The sequence below is a fragment of the Amblyomma americanum genome, chromosome 2 (genome assembly GCF_052857255.1).
Source record: "Amblyomma americanum isolate KBUSLIRL-KWMA chromosome 2, ASM5285725v1, whole genome shotgun sequence".
Lineage (NCBI taxonomy): Eukaryota > Metazoa > Arthropoda > Arachnida > Ixodida > Ixodidae > Amblyomma > Amblyomma americanum.
The window spans coordinates 201020517-201043349 of record NC_135498.1 but is presented as its reverse complement, the minus strand read 5'-3'; positions in this window follow the sequence as shown (position 1 = coordinate 201043349).

Here is a 22833-nt window from a genome sequence, read left to right as displayed (position 1 = left end):
TTTCCCGGCGTTCTACGGTTGAGCCTTTCCGGTCTTCAAATAACCACTTCGGCGACAGCGCACATCGTCCCGCGCAGCTTGTGCAAGACCACCGACTGTATCTCCAAGCATCATGGCTTTCCCTGAGCCATCTCAACACCGGAACCAACCCTGTACCTTCCGTGCAAGCGTGGAGTTCTGTTGAAAAAACCTGCAGGAGGCGGCGCGCCCTTCAGTGGGCTAGGCAGCACGCCAGCAATGGCCTGTGCTCAATTTTCACGTTTCTTCTTGGTGCAGTTCATCGGACTTTGTTGCTTGCAGCTGTTGGAGCCCTCCAGCCTGCGTGTTCTGTGCCAAGGATACACATTCGAGTCAGGTCCTGGTCCTACACTATTGCTTTCAGGGCGCCCAGCGGTGGAGCCTTTCCGGTCCTCAAATTACCAGTTTGGCGACAGCGCACCTCGTCCCGCGCAGCTTGTGCAAGACCACCGACTGTATCTCAAGCATCATGGCTTTCTATGAGCCATCTCAACACCGGAACCAACCCTGTACCTTCCGCGCAAGCATGGAGTTCTGTTGAAAAAACCTCCGGGGGGCGGCGCGCCCTTCAGTGGGCTCGGCAGCACGCCAGCGATGGCCTGTGCTTACTTTCTACGATTCTTCTTGGTGCAGTTCATCGGACTTTGTTGCTTGCAGCTGTTGGAGCCCTCCAGCCTGCGTGTTCTGTGCTAAAGATACACATTCGTGTCAGGTCCTGGTCCTACACTATTGCTTTCCGGGCGTCCTGCGGTTGAGCCTTTCCGGTCTTCAAATTACCAGTTCGGCGACAGCGCACCTCGTCGCGCGCAGCTTGTGCAAGACCACCGACCGTATCTTCAAGCATCATGGCTTTCCTGGAGCCATCTCAACACCGGAACCAACCCTGTACATTCCACGCAAGCGTGGAGTTCTGTTGAAAAGCCAGCGCGGAGTGGCGCGCCCTTCAGTGGGCTCGGCAGCACGCCAGCGATGGCCTGTGCTTACTTTCTACGATTCTTCTTGGTGCCTTTCATCGGACTTTGTTGCTTGCAGCTGTTGGAGCCCTCCAGCCTGCGCGTTCTGTGCCAAGGATACACATTCGAGTCAGGTCCTGGTCCTACACTATTGCTTTCCGGGCGTCCTGCGGTTGAGCCTTTCCGGTCTTCAAATTACCAGTTCGGCGACAGCGCACCTCGTCTCGCGCAGCTTGTGCAAGACCACCGACCGTATCTTCAAGCATCATGGCTTTCCCTGAGCCATCTCAACCCCGGAACCAACCCTGTACATTCCACGCAAGCGTGGAGTTCTGTTGAAAAGCCAGCGCGGAGCGACGCGCCCTTCAGTGCGCTCGACAGCACGCCAGCGATGGCCTGTGCTTACTTTCTACGATTCTTCTTGGTGCAGTTCTTCGGACTTTGGGGCCTGCAGCTGTTGGAGCCCTCCGGCCTGCGTGTTCTGTGCCAAGGATACACATTCGAGTCAGGTCCTGGTGCTACACTATTGCTTTCCGGGCGTCCAGCGGTTGAGCCTTTCCGGTCTTCAAATTACCAGTTTGGCGACAGCGCACCTCGTCCCGCGCAGCTTGTGCAAGACCACCGACTGTATCTCAAGCATCATGGCTTTCTATGAGCCATCTCAACACCGGAGCCAACCCTGTACCTTGCGAGCAAGCGTGGAGTTCTGTTGAAAAAACCTGCGGGGGGCGGTGCGCCCTTCAGTGGGCTAGGCAGCACGCCAGCGATGGCCTGTGCTCACGTTCCACGTTTCTTCTTTGTGCAGTTCATCGGACTTTGTTGCTTGCAGCTGTTGGAGCCCTCCAGCCTGCGTGTTCTGTGCCAAGGATACACATTCGAGTCAGGTCCTTGTCCTACACCATTGCTTTCCGGGCGTCCTGCGGTTGAGCCTTTCCGGTCTTCAAATTACCAGTTCATCGACAGCGCACCTCGTCCCGCGCAGCTTGTGCAAGACCACCGACCGTATCTCGAAAAATCATGGCTTTCCCTGAGCCATCTCAACACTGGAACCAACCCTGTACATTCCACGCAAGCGTGGAGTTCTGTTGCAAAGCCAGCGCGGAGCGACGCGCCCTTCAGTGAGCTCGACAGCACGCCAGCGATGGCCTGTGCTTACTTTCTACGATTCTTCTTGTTGCATTTCGTCGGACTTTGGAGCTTGCAGCTGTTGGAACCCTCCAGCCACCGTGTTCCATGCCAAGGATACACCTCTGAGTCAGGTCCTGGTGCTACACTATTGCTTTCAGGGCGTCCTGAGGTTGAGCCTTTCCGGTCTTCAAATCACCAGTTCGGCGACAGCGCACCTCGTCCAGGGCTGCTTGTGCAAGACCAGCGAACGTATCATCAAGCATCATGGCTTTCCCTGAGCCATCTCAACACCAGAAGCAACCCTGTACATTCCGCGCAAGCGTGGAGATCTGTTGAGAAGCCAGCGCGGAGCGGCGCGTCCTTCAGTGGGCTCGGCAGCACGCCAGCGATGGCCTGTGCTTAATTTCTACGTTTCTTCTTGGTGCAGATCATCGGAATTTCTTGCTTGCAGCTGTTGGAGCCCTCCAGCCTGCGTGTTCTGTGCTAAGGATACACATTCGAATCAGGTCCTGGTCCTACACTATTGCTTTCCGGGCGTCCTGCGGTTGAGCCTTTCCTTTCTTCAAATTACCAGTTCGGCGACAGCGCACCTCGTCTCGCGCAGCTTGTGCAAGACCACCGACCGTATCTTCAAGCACCATGGCTTTCCCTGAGCCATCTCGACACCGGAACCAACCCTGTACATTCCACGCAAGCGTGGAGTTCTGTTGAAAAGCCAGCGCGGAGTGGCGCGCCCTTCAGTGGGCTCGGCAGCACGCCAGCGATGGCCTGTGCTTACTTTCTACGATTCTTCTTGGTGCCGTTCATCGGACTTTGTTGCTTGCAGCTGTTGAAGCCCTCCAGCCTGCGTGTTCTGTGCAAAGGATACACATTTGAGTCAGGTCCTGGTGCTACACTGTTGCTTTCCGTGCGTCCTGCGATTGAGTCTTTCCGGTCTTCAAATTACCGGTTCGGCAGCAGCGCACCTCGTCCCGCGCAGTTTGTGCAAGACCACCGACTGTATCTCCAAGCATCATGGGTTTCCCTGAGCCATCTCAGCACCGGAACCAACCCTGTACATTCCACGCAAGCGTGGAGTTGTGTTGAAAAGCCAGCGCAGAGCGATGCGCCCTTCAGTGCGCTCGACACCACGCCAGCGATGGCCTGTGCTTACTTTCTACGATTCTTCTTGGTGCATTTCGTCGGCCTTTGGTGCTTGCAGCTATTGGAGCCCTCCAGCCACCGTGTTCCAGGCCAAGGATACACCTCTGAGTCAGGTCCTGGTGCTACACTATTGCTTTCAGGGCGTCCTGCGGTTGAGCCTTTCCGCCTTCGAATCACCAGTTCGGCGACAGCACACCTCGTCCGAGGCAGCTTGTGCAAGACCAGCGACCGTATCTTCAAGCATCATTGCTTTCCCTGAGCAATCTCAACGCCGGAAACAACCCTGTAAATTCCGCGCAATCGTAGAGTTCTATTAAAAAGCCAGTCCGTGGCGGGGCGCCCTTCATCCCGCTCAGCAGCACGCCAGCGATGGCCTGTGCTTACTTTCCACGTTTCTTCTTGGTGCATTTCCTAGGACTTTGGGGCTTGCAGCTGTTGGAGCCCTACAGCCACTGTGTTCCGTGATAAGGATACACCTTTAAGTCAGGTCCTGGTGCTACACTATTGCTTTCCGGGCGTCCTGAGGTTGAGATTTTGCGGTATTCAAATCAAGTGTTCGGCGACAGCGCACCTCGTCCCGCGCAGCTTGTGCAAGACCACCAACCGTATCTCCAAGCATCATGGCTTTCTCTGAGCCATCTCAACACCGGAACAAACCTGTACATTCCGCGCAAGCGTGGAGTTCTGTTGAAAAGCCAGCGCGGGGCGGCGTGCCCTTCAGCGGGCTCGGCAGCACGCCAGCGATGGCCTGTGCTCACTTTCCACGTTTCTTTTTGGTGCAGTTCATCGGACTTTGTTGCTTGCAGCTGTTGGAGCCCTCCAGCCTGCGTGTTCTGGGCCAAGGATACACATTCTAGTCAGGTCCTTGTCCTACACTATTGCTTTCCGGGCGTCCTGCGGTTGAGCTTTCCGGTCTTCAAATTATCAGTTCGGCGACAGCGCACCTCGTCCCGCGCAGCTTGTGCAAGACCACCGACCGTATCTCGAAGCATCACGGCTTTCCCTGAGCCATCTCAACACCAGATCCAACCCTGTACATTCCAAGCAAGCGTGGAGTTCTGTTGAAAAGCCAGCGCGGAGCGACGCGCCCTTCAGTGCGCTCGACAGCACGCCAGCGATGGCCTGTGCTTACTTTCTACGATTCTTCTTGGTGCATTTTGTCGGACTTTGGGGCTTGCAGCTGTTGGAGCCCTCCAGCCACCGTGTTCCATGCCAAGGATACACCTCTGAGTCAGGTCCTGGTGCTACATTATTGCTTTCAGGGCATCCTGCGGTTGAGCCTTTCCGGTCGTCAAATCACCAGTTCGGCGACAGCGCACCTCGTCCCGGGCAGCTTGTGCAAGACCAGCGACCGTATCTTCAAGCATCATGGCTTTCCCTGAGCCATCTCAACACCAGAAGCAACCCTGTACATTCCGCGCAAGCGTGGAGTTCTGTTGAAAAGCCAACGCGGAACGGTGCGCCCTTCAGTGGGCTCCGCAGCACGCCAGAGATGGCCTGTGCTTACTTTCTACGATTCTTCTTGGTGCAGTTCATCGGACTTTGTTGCTTGCAGCTGTTGGAGCTCTCCAGCCGGCGTGTTCTGTGCCAGGGATACACATTCGAGTCAGGTCCTGGTCCTACACTATTGCTTTCCGGACGTCCTGCGGTCGAGCCTTTCCGGTCTTCAAATTACCAGTTCGGCGACAGCGCACCTCGTCCCGCGCAGCTTGTGCAAGACAACCGACCTTATCTCCAAGCATCAAGGCTTTCCCTGAGCCATCTCAACACCGGAACAAACCCTGTTCATTCCTCGCAAGCGTGGAGTTCTGTTGAAAAGCCAGCGAAGAGCGGCGCGCCCTTCAGTGGGCTCGGCAGCACGCCAGCGATGGCCTGTGCTTACTTTCCACGCTTCTTCTAGGTGCAGTTCGTCGGACTTTGGGGCTTGCAGCTCTTGGAGCCTTCCAGCCTCCGTGTTCCGTGCCAATGAAACACATTTGAGTCAGGTCCCATTGCTACACTGTTGATTTCCGGGCGTCCTGCGATTGAGTCTTTCCGGTCTTCAAATTACCGGTTCGGCGACAGCGCACCTCGTCCCGCGCAGTTTGTGCAAGACCACCGACTGTATCTCCAAGCATCATGGCTTTTCCTGAGCCATCTCAACACCGGAAGCAACCCTGTACATTCCGCGCAATCGTGTAGTTCTATTAAGAAGCCAGCCCGAGGCGGCGCGCCCTTCAGTGGGCTCGGCAGCACGCCAGCGATGCCATGTGCTTACGTTCCACGTTTCTTATTGGTGCAGTTCATCGGACATTGTTGCTTGCAGCTGTTGGAGCCCTCCAGCCTGCGTGTTCTGTGCCAAGGATACACATTCGAGTCAGGTCCTGGCCCTACACTATTGCTTTCCGGGCGTCCAGCGGTTGAGCCTTTCCGGTCCTCAAATTACCAGTTTGGCGACAGCGCACCTCGTCCCGCGCAGCTTGTGCAAGACCACCGACTGTATCTCAAGCATCATGGCTTTCTATGAGCCATCTCAACACCGGAACCAACCCTGTACCTTCCGCGCAATCATGGAGTTCTGTTGAAAAAAACTCCGGGGGGCGGCGCGCCCTTCAGTGGGCTAGGCAGCACGCCAGCAATGGCCTGTGCTCACTTTCCACGTTTCTTCTTGGTGCAGTTCATCGGACTTTGTTGCTTGCAGCTGTTGGAGCCCTCCAGCCTGCGTGTTCTGTGCCAAGGATACACATTCGAGTCAGGACCTTGTCCTAACTATTGCTTTCCGGGCGTCCTGCGGTTGAGCCTTTCCGGTCTTCAAATTACCAGTTCGGCGACAGCGCACCTCGTCCTGCGCAGCTTGTGCAAGACCACCGAACGTATCTCGAAGCATCATGGCTTTCCCTGAGTCATCTCAACACCGGAACCAACCCTGCACATTCCACGCAAGCGTGGAGTTCTGTTGAACAGCCAGCGCGGAGCGAGGCGCCCTTCAGTGCGCTCGACATCACGCCAGCGATGGCCTGTGCTTACTTTCTACAATTCTTCTTGTTGCATTTCGTCGGACTTTGGAGCTTGCAGCTGTTGGAACCCTCCAGCCACCGTGTTCCATGCCAAGGATACACCTCTGAGTCAGGTCCTGGTGCTACACTATTGCTTTCAGGGCGTCCTGCGGTTGAGCCTTTCCGGTCTTCAAATCACCAGTTCGGCGACAGCGCACCTCGTCCAGGGCTGCTTGTGCAAGACCAGCGACCGTATCTTAAAGCATCATGGCTTTCCCTGAGCCATCTCAACACCGGAACCAACCCTGTACATTCCGCGCAAGCGTGGAGTTCTGTTGAAAAGCCAGCGCGGAGTGGCTCGCCCTTCAGTGGGCTCGGCAGCACGCCAGCGATGGCCGGTGCTGACTTTCCACGATTCTTCTTGGTGCTGTTCGTCGGACTTTGGGGCCTGCAGCTGTTGGAGCCCTCCAGCCTGCGGGTTCTGTGCCAGGGATACACATTCGAGTCAGGTCCTGGTCCTACACTATTTCTTTCCGGGCGTTCTACGGTTGAGCCTTTCCGGTCTTCAAATAACCACTTCGGCGACAGCGCACATCGTCCCGCGCAGCTTGTGCAAGACCACCGACTGTATCTCCAAGCATCATGGCTTTCCCTGAGCCATCTCAACACCGGAACCAACCCTGTACCTTCCGTGCAAGCGTGGAGTTCTGTTGAAAAAACCTGCTGGAGACGGCGCGCCCTTCAGTGGGCTAGGCAGCACGCCAGCAATGGCCTGTGCTCAATTTTCACGTTTCTTCTTGGTGCAGTTCATCGGACTTTGTTGCTTGCAGCTGTTGGAGCCCTCCAGCCTGCGTTTTCTGTGCCAAGGATACACATTCGAGTCAGGTCCTGGTCCTACACTATTGCTTTCCGGGCGTCCTGCGGTTGAGCCTTTCCGGTCTTCAAATTACCAGTTCGGCGACAGCGCACCTCGTCTCGCGCAGCTTGTGCAAGACCACCGACCGTATCTTCAAGCATCATGGCTTTCCTAGAGCCATCTCAACACCGGAACCAACCCTGTACATTCCACGCAAGCGTGGAGTTCTGTTGAAAAGCCAGCGCGGGGTGGCGCGCCCTTCAGTGGGCTCGGCAGCACGCCAGCGATGGCCTGTGCTTACTTTCTACGATTCTTCTTGGTGCCGTTCATCGGACTTTGTTGCTTGCAGCTGTTGGAGCCCTCCAGCCTGCGTGTTCTGTGCCAAGGATACACATTCGAGTCAGGTCCTGGTACTACACTATTGCTTACAGGGCGTCCTGCGGCTGAGCCTTTCCTGTCTTCAAATCACCAGTTCGGGGACAGCGCACCTCGTCCCGGCAGCTTTTGCAAGACCAGCGACCGTATCTTCAAGCATCATGGCTTTCCCTGAGCCATCTCAACGCCGGAAACAACCCTGTACATTGCGCGCAATCGAAGAGTTCTATTAAAAAGCCAGTCCGAGGCGGCGCGCCCTTCATCCGGCTCAGAAGCACGCCAGCGATGGCCTGTGCTTACTTTCCACGTTTCTTCTTGGAGCATTTCGTCGGACTTTGGGGCTAGCAGCTGTTGGAGCCCTACAGCCACTGTGTTCCGTGCCAAGGATACACATTCGAGTCAGGTCCTGGTGATACACTATTGCTTACAGGGCGTCCTGCGGCTGAGCCTTTCCTGTCTTCAAATCACCAGTTCGGGGACAGCGCACCTCGTCCTGGGCAGCTTGTGCAAGACCAGCGACCGTATCTTCAAGCATCATGGCTTTCCCTGAGCCATCTCAACAGCGGAACCAACCCTGTACATTCCGCGCAAGCGTGCAGTTCTGTTGAAAAGCCAGCGCGGAGCGTCTCGCCCTTCAGTGGGCTCGACAGCACGCCAGCGATGGCCGGTGCTGACTTTCCACGATTCTTCTTGGTGCAGTTCGTCGGACTTTGGGGCCTGCAGCTGTTGGAGCCCTCCAGCCTGCGTGTTCTGTGCCAGGGATACACATTCGAGTCAGGTCCTGGTCCTACACTATTTATTTCCCGGCGTTCTACGGTTGAGCCTTTCCGGTCTTCAAATAACCACTTCGGCGACAGCGCACATCGTCCCGCGCAGCTTGTGCAAGACCACCGACTGTATCTCCAAGCATCATGGCTTTCCCTGAGCCATCTCAACACCGGAACCAACCCTGTACCTTCCGTGCAAGCGTGGAGTTCTGTTGAAAAAACCTGCAGGAGGCGGCGCGCCCTTCAGTGGGCTAGGCAGCACGCCAGCAATGGCCTGTGCTCAATTTTCACGTTTCTTCTTGGTGCAGTTCATCGGACTTTGTTGCTTGCAGCTGTTGGAGCCCTCCAGCCTGCGTGTTCTGTGCCAAGGATACACATTCGAGTCAGGTCCTGGTCCTACACTATTGCTTTCAGGGCGCCCAGCGGTGGAGCCTTTCCGGTCCTCAAATTACCAGTTTGGCGACAGCGCACCTCGTCCCGCGCAGCTTGTGCAAGACCACCGACTGTATCTCAAGCATCATGGCTTTCTATGAGCCATCTCAACACCGGAACCAACCCTGTACCTTCCGCGCAAGCATGGAGTTCTGTTGAAAAAACCTCCGGGGGGCGGCGCGCCCTTCAGTGGGCTCGGCAGCACGCCAGCGATGGCCTGTGCTTACTTTCTACGATTCTTCTTGGTGCAGTTCATCGGACTTTGTTGCTTGCAGCTGTTGGAGCCCTCCAGCCTGCGTGTTCTGTGCTAAAGATACACATTCGTGTCAGGTCCTGGTCCTACACTATTGCTTTCCGGGCGTCCTGCGGTTGAGCCTTTCCGGTCTTCGAATTACCAGTTCGGCGACAGCGCACCTCGTCTCGCGCAGCTTGTGCAAGACCACCGACCGTATCTTCAAGCATCATGGCTTTCCTGGAGCCATCTCAACACCGGAACCAACCCTGTACATTCCACGCAAGCGTGGAGTTCTGTTGAAAAGCCAGCGCGGAGTGGCGCGCCCTTCAGTGGGCTCGGCAGCACGCCAGCGATGGCCTGTGCTTACTTTCTACGATTCTTCTTGGTGCCTTTCATCGGACTTTGTTGCTTGCAGCTGTTGGAGCCCTCCAGCCTGCGCGTTCTGTGCCAAGGATACACATTCGAGTCAGGTCCTGGTCCTACACTATTGCTTTCCGGGCGTCCTGCGGTTGAGCCTTTCCGGTCTTCAAATTACCAGTTCGGCGACAGCGCACCTCGTCTCGCGCAGCTTGTGCAAGACCACCGACCGTATCTTCAAGCATCATGGCTTTCCCTGAGCCATCTCAACCCCGGAACCAACCCTGTACATTCCACGCAAGCGTGGAGTTCTGTTGAAAAGCCAGCGCGGAGCGACGCGCCCTTCAGTGCGCTCGACAGCACGCCAGCGATGGCCTGTGCTTACTTTCTACGATTCTTCTTGGTGCAGTTCTTCGGACTTTGGGGCCTGCAGCTGTTGGAGCCCTCCGGCCTGCGTGTTCTGTGCCAAGGATACACATTCGAGTCAGGTCCTGGTGCTACACTATTGCTTTCCGGGCGTCCAGCGGTTGAGCCTTTCCGGTCTTCAAATTACCAGTTTGGCGACAGCGCACCTCGTCCCGCGCAGCTTGTGCAAGACCACCGACTGTATCTCAAGCATCATGGCTTTCTATGAGCCATCTCAACACCGGAACCAACCCTGTACCTTGCGAGCAAGCGTGGAGGTCTGTTGAAAAAACCTGCGGGGGGCGGTGCGCCCTTCAGTGGGCTAGGCAGCACGCCAGCGATGGCCTGTGCTCACGTTCCACGTTTCTTCTTGGTGCAGTTCATCGGACTTTGTTGCTTGCAGCTGTTGGAGCCTTCCAGCCTGCGTGTTCTGTGCCAAGGATACACAATCGAGTCAGGTCCTTGGCCTACACCATTGCTTTCCGGGCGTCCTGCGGTTGAGCCTTTAAGGTCCTCAAATTACTAGTTCATCGACTGCGCACCTCGTCTCGCGCAGCTTGTGAGAGACCACCGACCGTATCTCGAAAAATCATGGCTTTCCCTGAGCCATCTTAACACCGGAACCAACCCTGTACATTCCACGCAAGCGTGGAGTTCTGTTGAATACCCAGAGCGGAGCGACGCGCCCTTCAGTGCGCTCGACAGCACGCCAGCGATGGCCTGTGCTTACTTTCTACGATTCTTCTTGGTGCAGTTCATCGGACTTTGTTGCTTGCAGCTGTTGGAGCCCTCCAGTCTGCGTGTTCCTTGCCAAGGATACACATTCGAGTCAGGTCCTGGTGGTACACTAATGCTTTCCGGGCGTCCTGCGGTTGAGCCTTTCCGGTCTTCAAATTACCAGTTCGTGGACAGCGCACCTCGTCCCGCGCAGCTTGTGCAAGACCACCGACCGTATCTCCAAGCATCATGGCTTTCCCTTAGCCATCTCAACAATGGAACCAACCCTGTACATTCCGCGCAAGCTTATAGTTCTGTTGAAAAAACCAGCGCGGGGCGGCGCGCCCTTCGGTGGGCTAGGCAGCACGCCAGCGATGGCCTGTGCTTACTTTCCACGTTTCTTCTTGGTGCAGTTCATCCAATTTTGTTGCTTGCAGCTGTTGGAGCTCTCCAGCCTGCTTGTTCTGTGCCAAGGATACACATTCGAGTCAGGTCCTGGTCCTACACAATTGCTTTACGCGTGTCCTGCGGTTGAGCCTTTCCGGTCTTCAAATAACCAGTTCGGCGACAGCGCAGATCGTCCCGCGCAGCTTGTGCAAGACCACCAACCGTATCTCCAAGCATCATGGCTTTCTCTGAGCCATCTCAACACCGGAACAAACCTGTACATTCCGCGCAAGCGTGGAGTTCTGTTGAAAAGCCAGCGCGGGGCGGCGTGCCCTTCAGCGGGCTCGGCAGCACGCCAGCGATGGCCTGTGCTCACTTTCCACGTTTCTTTTTGGTGCAGTTCATCGGACTTTGTTGCTTGCAGCTGTTGGAGCCCTCCAGCCTGCGTGTTCTGGGCCAAGGATACACATTCTAGTCAGGTCCTTGTCCTACACTATTGCTTTCCGGGCGTCCTGCGGTTGAGCTTTCCGGTCTTCAAATTATCAGTTCGGCGACAGCGCACCTCGTCCCGCGCAGCTTGTGCAAGACCACCGACCGTATCTCGAAGCATCACGGCTTTCCCTGAGCCATCTCAACACCAGATCCAACCCTGTACATTCCAAGCAAGCGTGGAGTTCTGTTGAAAAGCCAGCGCGGAGCGACGCGCCCTTCAGTGCGCTCGACAGCACGCCAGCGATGGCCTGTGCTTACTTTCTACGATTCTTCTTGGTGCATTTTGTCGGACTTTGGGGCTTGCAGCTGTTGGAGCCCTCCAGCCACCGTGTTCCATGCCAAGGATACACCTCTGAGTCAGGTCCTGGTGCTACATTATTGCTTTCAGGGCATCCTGCGGTTGAGCCTTTCCGGTCGTCAAATCACCAGTTCGGCGACAGCGCACCTCGTCCCGGGCAGCTTGTGCAAGACCAGCGACCGTATCTTCAAGCATCATGGCTTTCCCTGAGCCATCTCAACACCAGAAGCAACCCTGTACATTCCGCGCAAGCGTGGAGTTCTGTTGAAAAGCCAACGCGGAACGGTGCGCCCTTCAGTGGGCTCCGCAGCACGCCAGAGATGGCCTGTGCTTACTTTCTACGATTCTTCTTGGTGCAGTTCATCGGACTTTGTTGCTTGCAGCTGTTGGAGCTCTCCAGCCGGCGTGTTCTGTGCCAGGGATACACATTCGAGTCAGGTCCTGGTCCTACACTATTGCTTTCCGGACGTCCTGCGGTCGAGCCTTTCCGGTCTTCAAATTACCAGTTCGGCGACAGCGCACCTCGTCCCGCGCAGCTTGTGCAAGACAACCGACCTTATCTCCAAGCATCAAGGCTTTCCCTGAGCCATCTCAACACCGGAACAAACCCTGTTCATTCCTCGCAAGCGTGGAGTTCTGTTGAAAAGCCAGCGAAGAGCGGCGCGCCCTTCAGTGGGCTCGGCAGCACGCCAGCGATGGCCTGTGCTTACTTTCCACGCTTCTTCTAGGTGCAGTTCGTCGGACTTTGGGGCTTGCAGCTCTTGGAGCCTTCCAGCCTCCGTGTTCCGTGCCAATGAAACACATTTGAGTCAGGTCCCATTGCTACACTGTTGATTTCCGGGCGTCCTGCGATTGAGTCTTTCCGGTCTTCAAATTACCGGTTCGGCGACAGCGCACCTCGTCCCGCGCAGTTTGTGCAAGACCACCGACTGTATCTCCAAGCATCATGGCTTTTCCTGAGCCATCTCAACACCGGAAGCAACCCTGTACATTCCGCGCAATCGTGTAGTTCTATTAAGAAGCCAGCCCGAGGCGGCGCGCCCTTCAGTGGGCTCGGCAGCACGCCAGCGATGCCATGTGCTTACGTTCCACGTTTCTTATTGGTGCAGTTCATCGGACATTGTTGCTTGCAGCTGTTGGAGCCCTCCAGCCTGCGTGTTCTGTGCCAAGGATACACATTCGAGTCAGGTCCTGGCCCTACACTATTGCTTTCCGGGCGTCCAGCGGTTGAGCCTTTCCGGTCCTCAAATTACCAGTTTGGCGACAGCGCACCTCGTCCCGCGCAGCTTGTGCAAGACCACCGACTGTATCTCAAGCATCATGGCTTTCTATGAGCCATCTCAACACCGGAACCAACCCTGTACCTTCCGCGCAATCATGGAGTTCTGTTGAAAAAAACTCCGGGGGGCGGCGCGCCCTTCAGTGGGCTAGGCAGCACGCCAGCAATGGCCTGTGCTCACTTTCCACGTTTCTTCTTGGTGCAGTTCATCGGACTTTGTTGCTTGCAGCTGTTGGAGCCCTCCAGCCTGCGTGTTCTGTGCCAAGGATACACATTCGAGTCAGGACCTTGTCCTAACTATTGCTTTCCGGGCGTCCTGCGGTTGAGCCTTTCCGGTCTTCAAATTACCAGTTCGGCGACAGCGCACCTCGTCCTGCGCAGCTTGTGCAAGACCACCGAACGTATCTCGAAGCATCATGGCTTTCCCTGAGTCATCTCAACACCGGAACCAACCCTGCACATTCCACGCAAGCGTGGAGTTCTGTTGAACAGCCAGCGCGGAGCGAGGCGCCCTTCAGTGCGCTCGACATCACGCCAGCGATGGCCTGTGCTTACTTTCTACAATTCTTCTTGTTGCATTTCGTCGGACTTTGGAGCTTGCAGCTGTTGGAACCCTCCAGCCACCACGTGCCACCACCCTCCAGCCACCAGCCACCTCCAGCCACCCTCCAGCCACCCTCCAGCCTCCAGCCACCACGTGTTCCATGCCAAGGATACACCTCTGAGTCAGGTCCTGGTGCTACACTATTGCTTTCAGGGCGTCCTGCGGTTGAGCCTTTCCGGTCTTCAAATCACCAGTTCGGCGACAGCGCACCTCGTCCAGGGCTGCTTGTGCAAGACCAGCGACCGTATCTTAAAGCATCATGGCTTTCCCTGAGCCATCTCAACACCGGAACCAACCCTGTACATTCCGCGCAAGCGTGGAGTTCTGTTGAAAAGCCAGCGCGGAGTGGCTCGCCCTTCAGTGGGCTCGGCAGCACGCCAGCGATGGCCGGTGCTGACTTTCCACGATTCTTCTTGGTGCTGTTCGTCGGACTTTGGGGCCTGCAGCTGTTGGAGCCCTCCAGCCTGCGGGTTCTGTGCCAGGGATACACATTCGAGTCAGGTCCTGGTCCTACACTATTTCTTTCCGGGCGTTCTACGGTTGAGCCTTTCCGGTCTTCAAATAACCACTTCGGCGACAGCGCACATCGTCCCGCGCAGCTTGTGCAAGACCACCGACTGTATCTCCAAGCATCATGGCTTTCCCTGAGCCATCTCAACACCGGAACCAACCCTGTACCTTCCGTGCAAGCGTGGAGTTCTGTTGAAAAAACCTGCTGGAGACGGCGCGCCCTTCAGTGGGCTAGGCAGCACGCCAGCAATGGCCTGTGCTCAATTTTCACGTTTCTTCTTGGTGCAGTTCATCGGACTTTGTTGCTTGCAGCTGTTGGAGCCCTCCAGCCTGCGTTTTCTGTGCCAAGGATACACATTCGAGTCAGGTCCTGGTCCTACACTATTGCTTTCCGGGCGTCCTGCGGTTGAGCCTTTCCGGTCTTCAAATTACCAGTTCGGCGACAGCGCACCTCGTCTCGCGCAGCTTGTGCAAGACCACCGACCGTATCTTCAAGCATCATGGCTTTCCTAGAGCCATCTCAACACCGGAACCAACCCTGTACATTCCACGCAAGCGTGGAGTTCTGTTGAAAAGCCAGCGCGGGGTGGCGCGCCCTTCAGTGGGCTCGGCAGCACGCCAGCGATGGCCTGTGCTTACTTTCTACGATTCTTCTTGGTGCCGTTCATCGGACTTTGTTGCTTGCAGCTGTTGGAGCCCTCCAGCCTGCGTGTTCTGTGCCAAGGATACACATTCGAGTCAGGTCCTGGTACTACACTATTGCTTACAGGGCGTCCTGCGGCTGAGCCTTTCCTGTCTTCAAATCACCAGTTCGGGGACAGCGCACCTCGTCCCGGCAGCTTTTGCAAGACCAGCGACCGTATCTTCAAGCATCATGGCTTTCCCTGAGCCATCTCAACGCCGGAAACAACCCTGTACATTGCGCGCAATCGAAGAGTTCTATTAAAAAGCCAGTCCGAGGCGGCGCGCCCTTCATCCGGCTCAGAAGCACGCCAGCGATGGCCTGTGCTTACTTTCCACGTTTCTTCTTGGAGCATTTCGTCGGACTTTGGGGCTAGCAGCTGTTGGAGCCCTACAGCCACTGTGTTCCGTGCCAAGGATACACATTCGAGTCAGGTCCTGGTGATACACTATTGCTTACAGGGCGTCCTGCGGCTGAGCCTTTCCTGTCTTCAAATCACCAGTTCGGGGACAGCGCACCTCGTCCTGGGCAGCTTGTGCAAGACCAGCGACCGTATCTTCAAGCATCATGGCTTTCCCTGAGCCATCTCAACAGCGGAACCAACCCTGTACATTCCGCGCAAGCGTGGAGTTCTGTTGAAAAGCCAGCGCGGAGCGTCTCGCCCTTCAGTGGGCTCGACAGCACGCCAGCGATGGCCGGTGCTGACTTTCCACGATTCTTCTTGGTGCAGTTCGTCGGACTTTGGGGCCTGCAGCTGTTGGAGCCCTCCAGCCTGCGTGTTCTGTGCCAGGGATACACATTCGAGTCAGGTCCTGGTCCTACACTATTTATTTCCCGGCGTTCTACGGTTGAGCCTTTCCGGTCTTCAAATAACCACTTCGGCGACAGCGCACATCGTCCCGCGCAGCTTGTGCAAGACCACCGACTGTATCTCCAAGCATCATGGCTTTCCCTGAGCCATCTCAACACCGGAACCAACCCTGTACCTTCCGTGCAAGCGTGGAGTTCTGTTGAAAAAACCTGCAGGAGGAGGCGCGCCCTTCAGTGGGCTAGGCAGCACGCCAGCAATGTCCTGTGCTCAATTTTCACGTTTCTTCTTGGTGCAGTTCATCGGACTTTGTTGCTTGCAGCTGTTGGAGCCCTCCAGCCTGCGTGTTCTGTGCCAAGGATACACATTCGAGTCAGGTCCTGGTCCTACACTATTGCTTTCAGGGCGCCCAGCGGTGGAGCCTTTCCGGTCCTCAAATTACCAGTTTGGCGACAGCGCACCTCGTCCCGCGCAGCTTGTGCAAGACCACCGACTGTATCTCAAGCATCATGGCTTTCTATGAGCCATCTCAACACCGGAACCAACCCTGTACCTTCCGCCCAAGCATGGAGTTCTGTTGAAAAAACCTCCGGGGGGCGGCGCGCCCTTCAGTGGGCTCGGCAGCACGCCAGCGATGGCCTGTGCTTACTTTCTACGATTCTTCTTGGTGCAGTTCATCGGACTTTGTTGCTTGCAGCTGTTGGAGCCCTCCAGCCTGCGTGTTCTGTGCTAAAGATACACATTCGTGTCAGGTCCTGGTCCTACACTATTGCTTTCCGGGCGTCCTGCGGTTGAGCCTTTCCGGTCTTCGAATTACCAGTTCGGCGACAGCGCACCTCGTCTCGCGCAGCTTGTGCAAGACCACCGACCGTATCTTCAAGCATCATGGCTTTCCTGGAGCCATCTCAACACCGGAACCAACCCTGTACATTCCACGCAAGCGTGGAGTTCTGTTGAAAAGCCAGCGCGGAGTGGCGCGCCCTTCAGTGGGCTCGGCAGCACGCCAGCGATGGCCTGTGCTTACTTTCTACGATTCTTCTTGGTGCCTTTCATCGGACTTTGTTGCTTGCAGCTGTTGGAGCCCTCCAGCCTGCGCGTTCTGTGCCAAGGATACACATTCGAGTCAGGTCCTGGTCCTACACTATTGCTTTCCGGGCGTCCTGCGGTTGAGCCTTTCCGGTCTTCAAATTACCAGTTCGGCGACAGCGCACCTCGTCTCGCGCAGCTTGTGCAAGACCACCGACCGTATCTTCAAGCATCATGGCTTTCCCTGAGCCATCTCAACCCCGGAACCAACCCTGTACATTCCACGCAAGCGTGGAGTTCTGTTGAAAAGCCAGCGCGGAGCGACGCGCCCTTCAGTGCGCTCGACAGCACGCCAGCGATGGCCTGTGCTTACTTTCTACGATTCTTCTTGGTGCAGTTCTTCGGACTTTGGGGCCTGCAGCTGTTGGAGCCCTCCGGCCTGCGTGTTCTGTGCCAAGGATACACATTCGAGTCAGGTCCTGGTGCTACACTATTGCTTTCCGGGCGTCCAGCGGTTGAGCCTTTCCGGTCTTCAAATTACCAGTTTGGCGACAGCGCACCTCGTCCCGCGCAGCTTGTGCAAGACCACCGACTGTATCTCAAGCATCATGGCTTTCTATGAGCCATCTCAACACCGGAACCAACCCTGTACCTTGCGAGCAAGCGTGGAGGTCTGTTGAAAAAACCTGCGGGGGGCGGTGCGCCCTTCAGTGGGCTAGGCAGCACGCCAGCGATGGCCTGTGCTCACGTTCCACGTTTCTTCTTGGTGCAGTTCATCGGACTTTGTTGCTTGCAGCTGTTGGAGCCTTCCAGCCTGCGTGTTCTGTGCCAAGGATACACAATCGAGTCAGGTCCTTGGCCTACACCATTGCTTTCCGGGCGTCCTGCGGTTGAGCCTTTAATGTCCTCAAATTACTAGTTCATCGACTGCGCACCTCGTCTCGCGCAGCTTGTGAGAGACCACCGACCGTATCTCGAAAAATCATGGCTTTCCCTGAGCCATCTTAACACCGGAACCAACCCTGTACATTCCACGCAAGCGTGGAGTTCTGTTGAATACCCAGAGCGGAGCGACGCGCCCTTCAGTGCGCTCGACAGCACGCCAGCGATGGCCTGTGCTTACTTTCTACGATTCTTCTTGGTGCAGTTCATCGGACTTTGTTGCTTGCAGCTGTTGGAGCCCTCCAGTCTGCGTGTTCCTTGCCAAGGATACACATTCGAGTCAGGTCCTGGTGGTACACTAATGCTTTCCGGGCGTCCTGCGGTTGAGCCTTTCCGGTCTTCAAATTACCAGTTCGTGGACAGCGCACCTCGTCCCGCGCAGCTTGTGCAAGACCACCGACCGTATCTCCAAGCATCATGGCTTTCCCTTAGCCATCTCAACAATGGAACCAACCCTGTACATTCCGCGCAAGCTTATAGTTCTGTTGAAAAAACCAGCGCGGGGCGGCGCGCCCTTCGGTGGGCTAGGCAGCACGCCAGCGATGGCCTGTGCTTACTTTCCACGTTTCTTCTTGGTGCAGTTCATCCAATTTTGTTGCTTGCAGCTGTTGGAGCTCTCCAGCCTGCTTGTTCTGTGCCAAGGATACACATTCGAGTCAGGTCCTGGTCCTACACAATTGCTTTACGCGTGTCCTGCGGTTGAGCCTTTCCGGTCTTCAAATAACCAGTTCGGCGACAGCGCAGATCGTCCCGCGCAGCTTGTGCAAGACAACTGACAGTATCTTCAAGCATCATGCCTTTCTCTGAGCCATCTCCACACCGGAATCAACCCTGTACATTCCGCACAAGAGTGGCGTTCTGTTAAATAGCCAGCCGAGGCGGCGCGCCCTTCAGCGGGCTCGGCAGCACGCCAGCGATGGCATGTGCTTACGTTCCACGTTTCTTATTGGTGCAGTTCATTGGACATTGGGGCTTGCAGCTGTTGGACCCTCCAGTCACCGTGTTCCGTGCCAAGGATACACCTTCGAGTCAGGGCCTGGTGGTACACTATTGCTTTCCGGGCGTCCTGCAGTTGAGCCTGTGCGGTCTTCAAATCACCAATTCGGCGACAGCGCACCTCGTCCCGCGCAGCTTGTGAAAGACCACCGACCTTATCTCCAAGCAGCATGGAATTGCCTGAGATATCTCAACACCGGAAGCAACCTTGTACATTCCGCGCAAGCGTGGAGTTCTCTTAAAAAGCCAGCGCGGGGCGGCGCACCCTTCATCGAGCTCAGCAGCACGCCAGCGATGGCCTGTGCTTACTTTCCACGTTTCTTCTTGGCGCAGTTCGTCGGACTTTGGGGCTTGCAGCTGTTGGACCCTCCAGCCACCGTGTTCAGTGCCAAGGATACACCTTCGAGTCAGGTCCTGGTGCTACACTATTGCTATCCGGGCGTCCTGCGGTTGAGCCTTTCCGGTCTTCAAATTACCAGTTTGGCGACAGCGCACCTCGTCCCGGGCAGCTTGTGCAAGACCAGCGACCGTATCTTCAAGCATCATGGCTTTTCCTCATTCATCTCAACAGTGGAAGCAACCCTGTACATTCCGCGCAATCGTGGAGTTCTATTAAAAAGCCAGTTTGAGGCGGCGCGCCCTTCATGCGGCTCAGCAGCACGCCAGCGATGGCCTGTGCTTACTTTCTACGTTTCTTCTTGGTGCAGTTCGTCGGCCTTTGGAGCCTGCAGCTTTTGGAGACCTCTAGCCTGCGTGTTCCGTGCCAAGGATTCAGATTCGAGTGAGGTCCTGGTGCTACACTATTGCTTTCCGGGCGTCCTGTTGTTGAGCGTTTCCGGTCTTCAAATCACCAGTTCGGCGACAGCGTACCTCGTCCCGCTCAGCTTGTGCAAGACCACCGACCGTATCTCCAAGCATTATGGCTTTCCCTGAGCCATCTCAACAACGGAACCAACCCTGTACATTCCGCGCAAGCTTAGAATTCTGTTGAAAACACCAGCGCGGGGCGGCGTGCCCTTCGGTGGGCTAGGGAGCACGCCAGCGATGGCCTGTGCTCATTTTCCACGTTTCTTCTTGGTGCAATTCATCCGATTTTGTTGCTTGCAGCTGTTGGAGCTCTCCAGCCTGCGTGTTCTGTGCCAAGGATACACATTCGAGTCAGGTCCTGGTCCTACACTATTGCTTTATGGGTGTCCTGCGATTGAGCCTTTCTGGTCTTCAAATAACTAGTTCGGCGACAGCGCACATCGTCCCGCGCAGCTTGCGCAAGACCACCGACCGTATCTCCAAGCATCATGGCTTTCCCTGAGCCATCTCAACACCGGAAGCAGCCCTGTACATTCCGCGCCATCGTGGAGCTCTCTTAAAAAGCCAGCGCGGGCGGCGCGCCCTATAGTGGACTCGGCAGCCCGCCAGCGATGGCCTGTGCTTACGTTCCACGTTTATTCTTGGTGCAGGTCGTCGAACTTTGGGGCTTGCACCTGTTAGAGCCCTCCAGCCACTGTGTTCCCTGCCAAGGATACACCTTTAAGTGAGGTCCTGGTGCTACACTATTGCTTTTCGGGCGTCCTGAGGTTGAGCCTTAGCGGTATTCAAATCAAGTGTTCGGCGACAGCGCACCTCATCTCGCGCAGCTTGTGCAAGACCACCAACCGTATCTCCAAGCATCATGGCTTTCTCTGAGCCATCTCAACACCGGACTCAACCCTGTACATTCCGCGCAAGAGAGGAGTTCTGTTTAATAGCCAGCGCACGGCGGCACGCCCTTTAATGGGCTCGGAAGCATGCCAACGATGGCCTGTGCTTACTTTCCAGGTTTCTTCTTGGTGCAGTTCATCGGACTTTGTTGCTTGCAGCTGTTGGAGCCCTCCAGCTACCGTGTTCCATGCCAAGGTTACACCTCTGAGTCAGGTCCTGGTGCTACACTATTGCTTTCCGGGCGTCCTGCGGTTGACCCTTTCCGGTCTTCAAATCAACAGTTCGGCGATAGCGCACCTCGTCCCGGGCTGCTTGTGCAAGACCAGCGACCGTATCTTCAAGCATCATGGCTTTCCCTGAGCCATCTGAACACTGGAACCAACCCTGTAAATTCCGCGCAAGCTTAGTGTTCTGTTGAAAAGCCAGCGCGGGGCGGCGCGCCCTTCAGTGGGCTAGGCAGCACGCCAGCGATGGCCTGTGCTTACTTTCCACGTTTCTTCTTGGTGCAGTTCATCGGACTTTCTTGCTTGCAGCTGTTGGAGCCCTCCAGCCATCGTGTTCTGTGCCAAGGATACAGATTCGAGTCAGGTCCTGGTGCTACACTATTGCTTTCTGGGCGTCCTACGGTTGAGCCTTTCTGGTCTTCAAATTACCAGTACGGCGACAGCGCACCTAGTCCCGCGAAGCTTGTGCGAGACCACCGACCGTATCTCCAAGCATCGTTGCTTTCCCTGAGCCATCTCAACACCGGAACCAACCCTGTACATTCCACGCAAGCGTGGAGTTCTGTTGAAAAGCCAGCGCGGAGCGGCGCGCCCTTCAGTGCGCTGGACAGCACGCCAGCGATGGCCTGTGCTTACTTTCTACGATTCTTCTTGGTGCATTTCGTCGGACTTTGGGGCTTGCAGCTGTTGGAGCCCTCCAGCCACCGTGTTCCATGCCAAGGATATACCTCTGATTCAAGTACTGGTGCTACACTATTGCTTTCCGGGCGTCCTGAGGTTGAGCCTTTGCGGTATTCAAATGAAGTGTTCGGCGACAGCGCACCTCGTTCCGCGCCGCTTGTGCAACACCACCAACCGTATCTCCAAGCATCATGGCTTTCTCTGAGCCATCTCAACACCGGAACAAACCTGCACATTCCGCGCAAGCGTGCAGTTCTGTTGAAAAGCCAGCGCGGAGCGGCGCGCCCTTCAGTGGGCTCGGCAGCACGCCAGCGATGGGCTGTGCTTACTTTCTACGATTCTTCTTGGTGCAGTTCGTCGAAGTTTGGCGTCTGCAGCTGTTGGAGCCCTCCAGTCTGCGTGTTCCTTGCCAAGGAAACACATTCAAGTCAGGTCCTGGTCCTACACTATTGGTTTACGGGTGTCCTGCGGTTGAGTCTTTCCGGTCTTCAAATCACCAGTTCGGCGACAGCGCACATCGTCCCGCGCTCCTTGTGCAAGACAACTTACTGTATCTTCAAGCATCATGGCTTTCTCTGGGCCATCTCAACACCGGAATCAACTCTGTACATTCCGCGCAAGAGTGGAGTTCTGTTAAATAGCCAGCGCTTGGTGGCACGCCCTTCAGCGGGCTCGGAAGCATGCCAGCGATGGCCTGTGCATACTTTCCAGGTTTTTTCTCGGTGCAGTTCATCGGACTTTGGGGCTTGTAGCTGTTGGAGCCCTCCAGCCACCGTGTTCCGTGCCAAGGATACACCTTCGAGTCAGGTCCTGGTGGTACACTTTTGCTTTCCGGGCGTCCTGCAGTTGAGCCTGTGCGGTCTTCAAATCAACAATTTGGCGACAGCGCACCTCGTCCCGCGCAGCTTGTGCAAGACCACCGACCGTATCTCCATGCAGCATGGCTTTGCCTGAGATATCTCAACACCGGAAGCAACCCTGTACATTTCGCGCAAGCGTGGAGTTCTCTCAAAAAGCCAGGGCGGGGCGGCACGCCCTTCAGTGGGCTCGACAGCACGCCAGCGAGGGCCTGTGCTTACTTTCCACGTTTATTCTTGGTGCAGTTCGTCGGACTTTGGGGCTTGCAGCTATTGGAACCCTCCAGCCTCCGTGTTCTGTTCCAAGGAAACACATTCGAGTCAGGTCCTGGTACTGCACTGTTGCTTTCCGGGCGTCCTGCGGTCGAGTCTTTCCTGTCTTCTAATTACCAGTTCGGCGACAGCGCACCTCGTCCCGCGCAGTTTGTGCAAGACCACCGACTGTATCTCCAAGCATCATGGCGTTTCCTGAGCCATCCCAACACCGGAAGCAACCCTGTATATTCCGCGCAATCGTGTAGTTCTATTAAAAAGCCAGCCCGAGGCGGCGCGCCCTTCAGCGGGCTCGGCAGCACGCCAGCGATGGCATGTGCTTACGTTCCACGTTTCTTATTGGTGCAGTTCATCGGACTTTGGGGCTTGCAGCTGTTGGACCCTCCAGCCACCGTGTTCCGTGCCAAGGATACACCTTCGAGTCAGGTCCTGGTGCTACACTATTGCTTTCCGGGCGTCCAGCGGTTGAGCCTTTCCGGTCTTCAAATTACCAGTTTGGCGACAGCGCACCTCGTCCCGCGCAGCTTGTGCAAGACCACCGACTGTATCTCCAAGCATCATGGCTTTCTATGAGCCATCTCAACACCGGAACCAACCCTCTATCTTCCACGCAAGCGTTGAGTTGTGTTGAGAAAACCAGCGCGGGGCGACGCGCCCTTCAGTGGGCTAGGCAGCACGCCAGCGTTGGCCTGTGCTTACTTTCCACGTTTCTTCT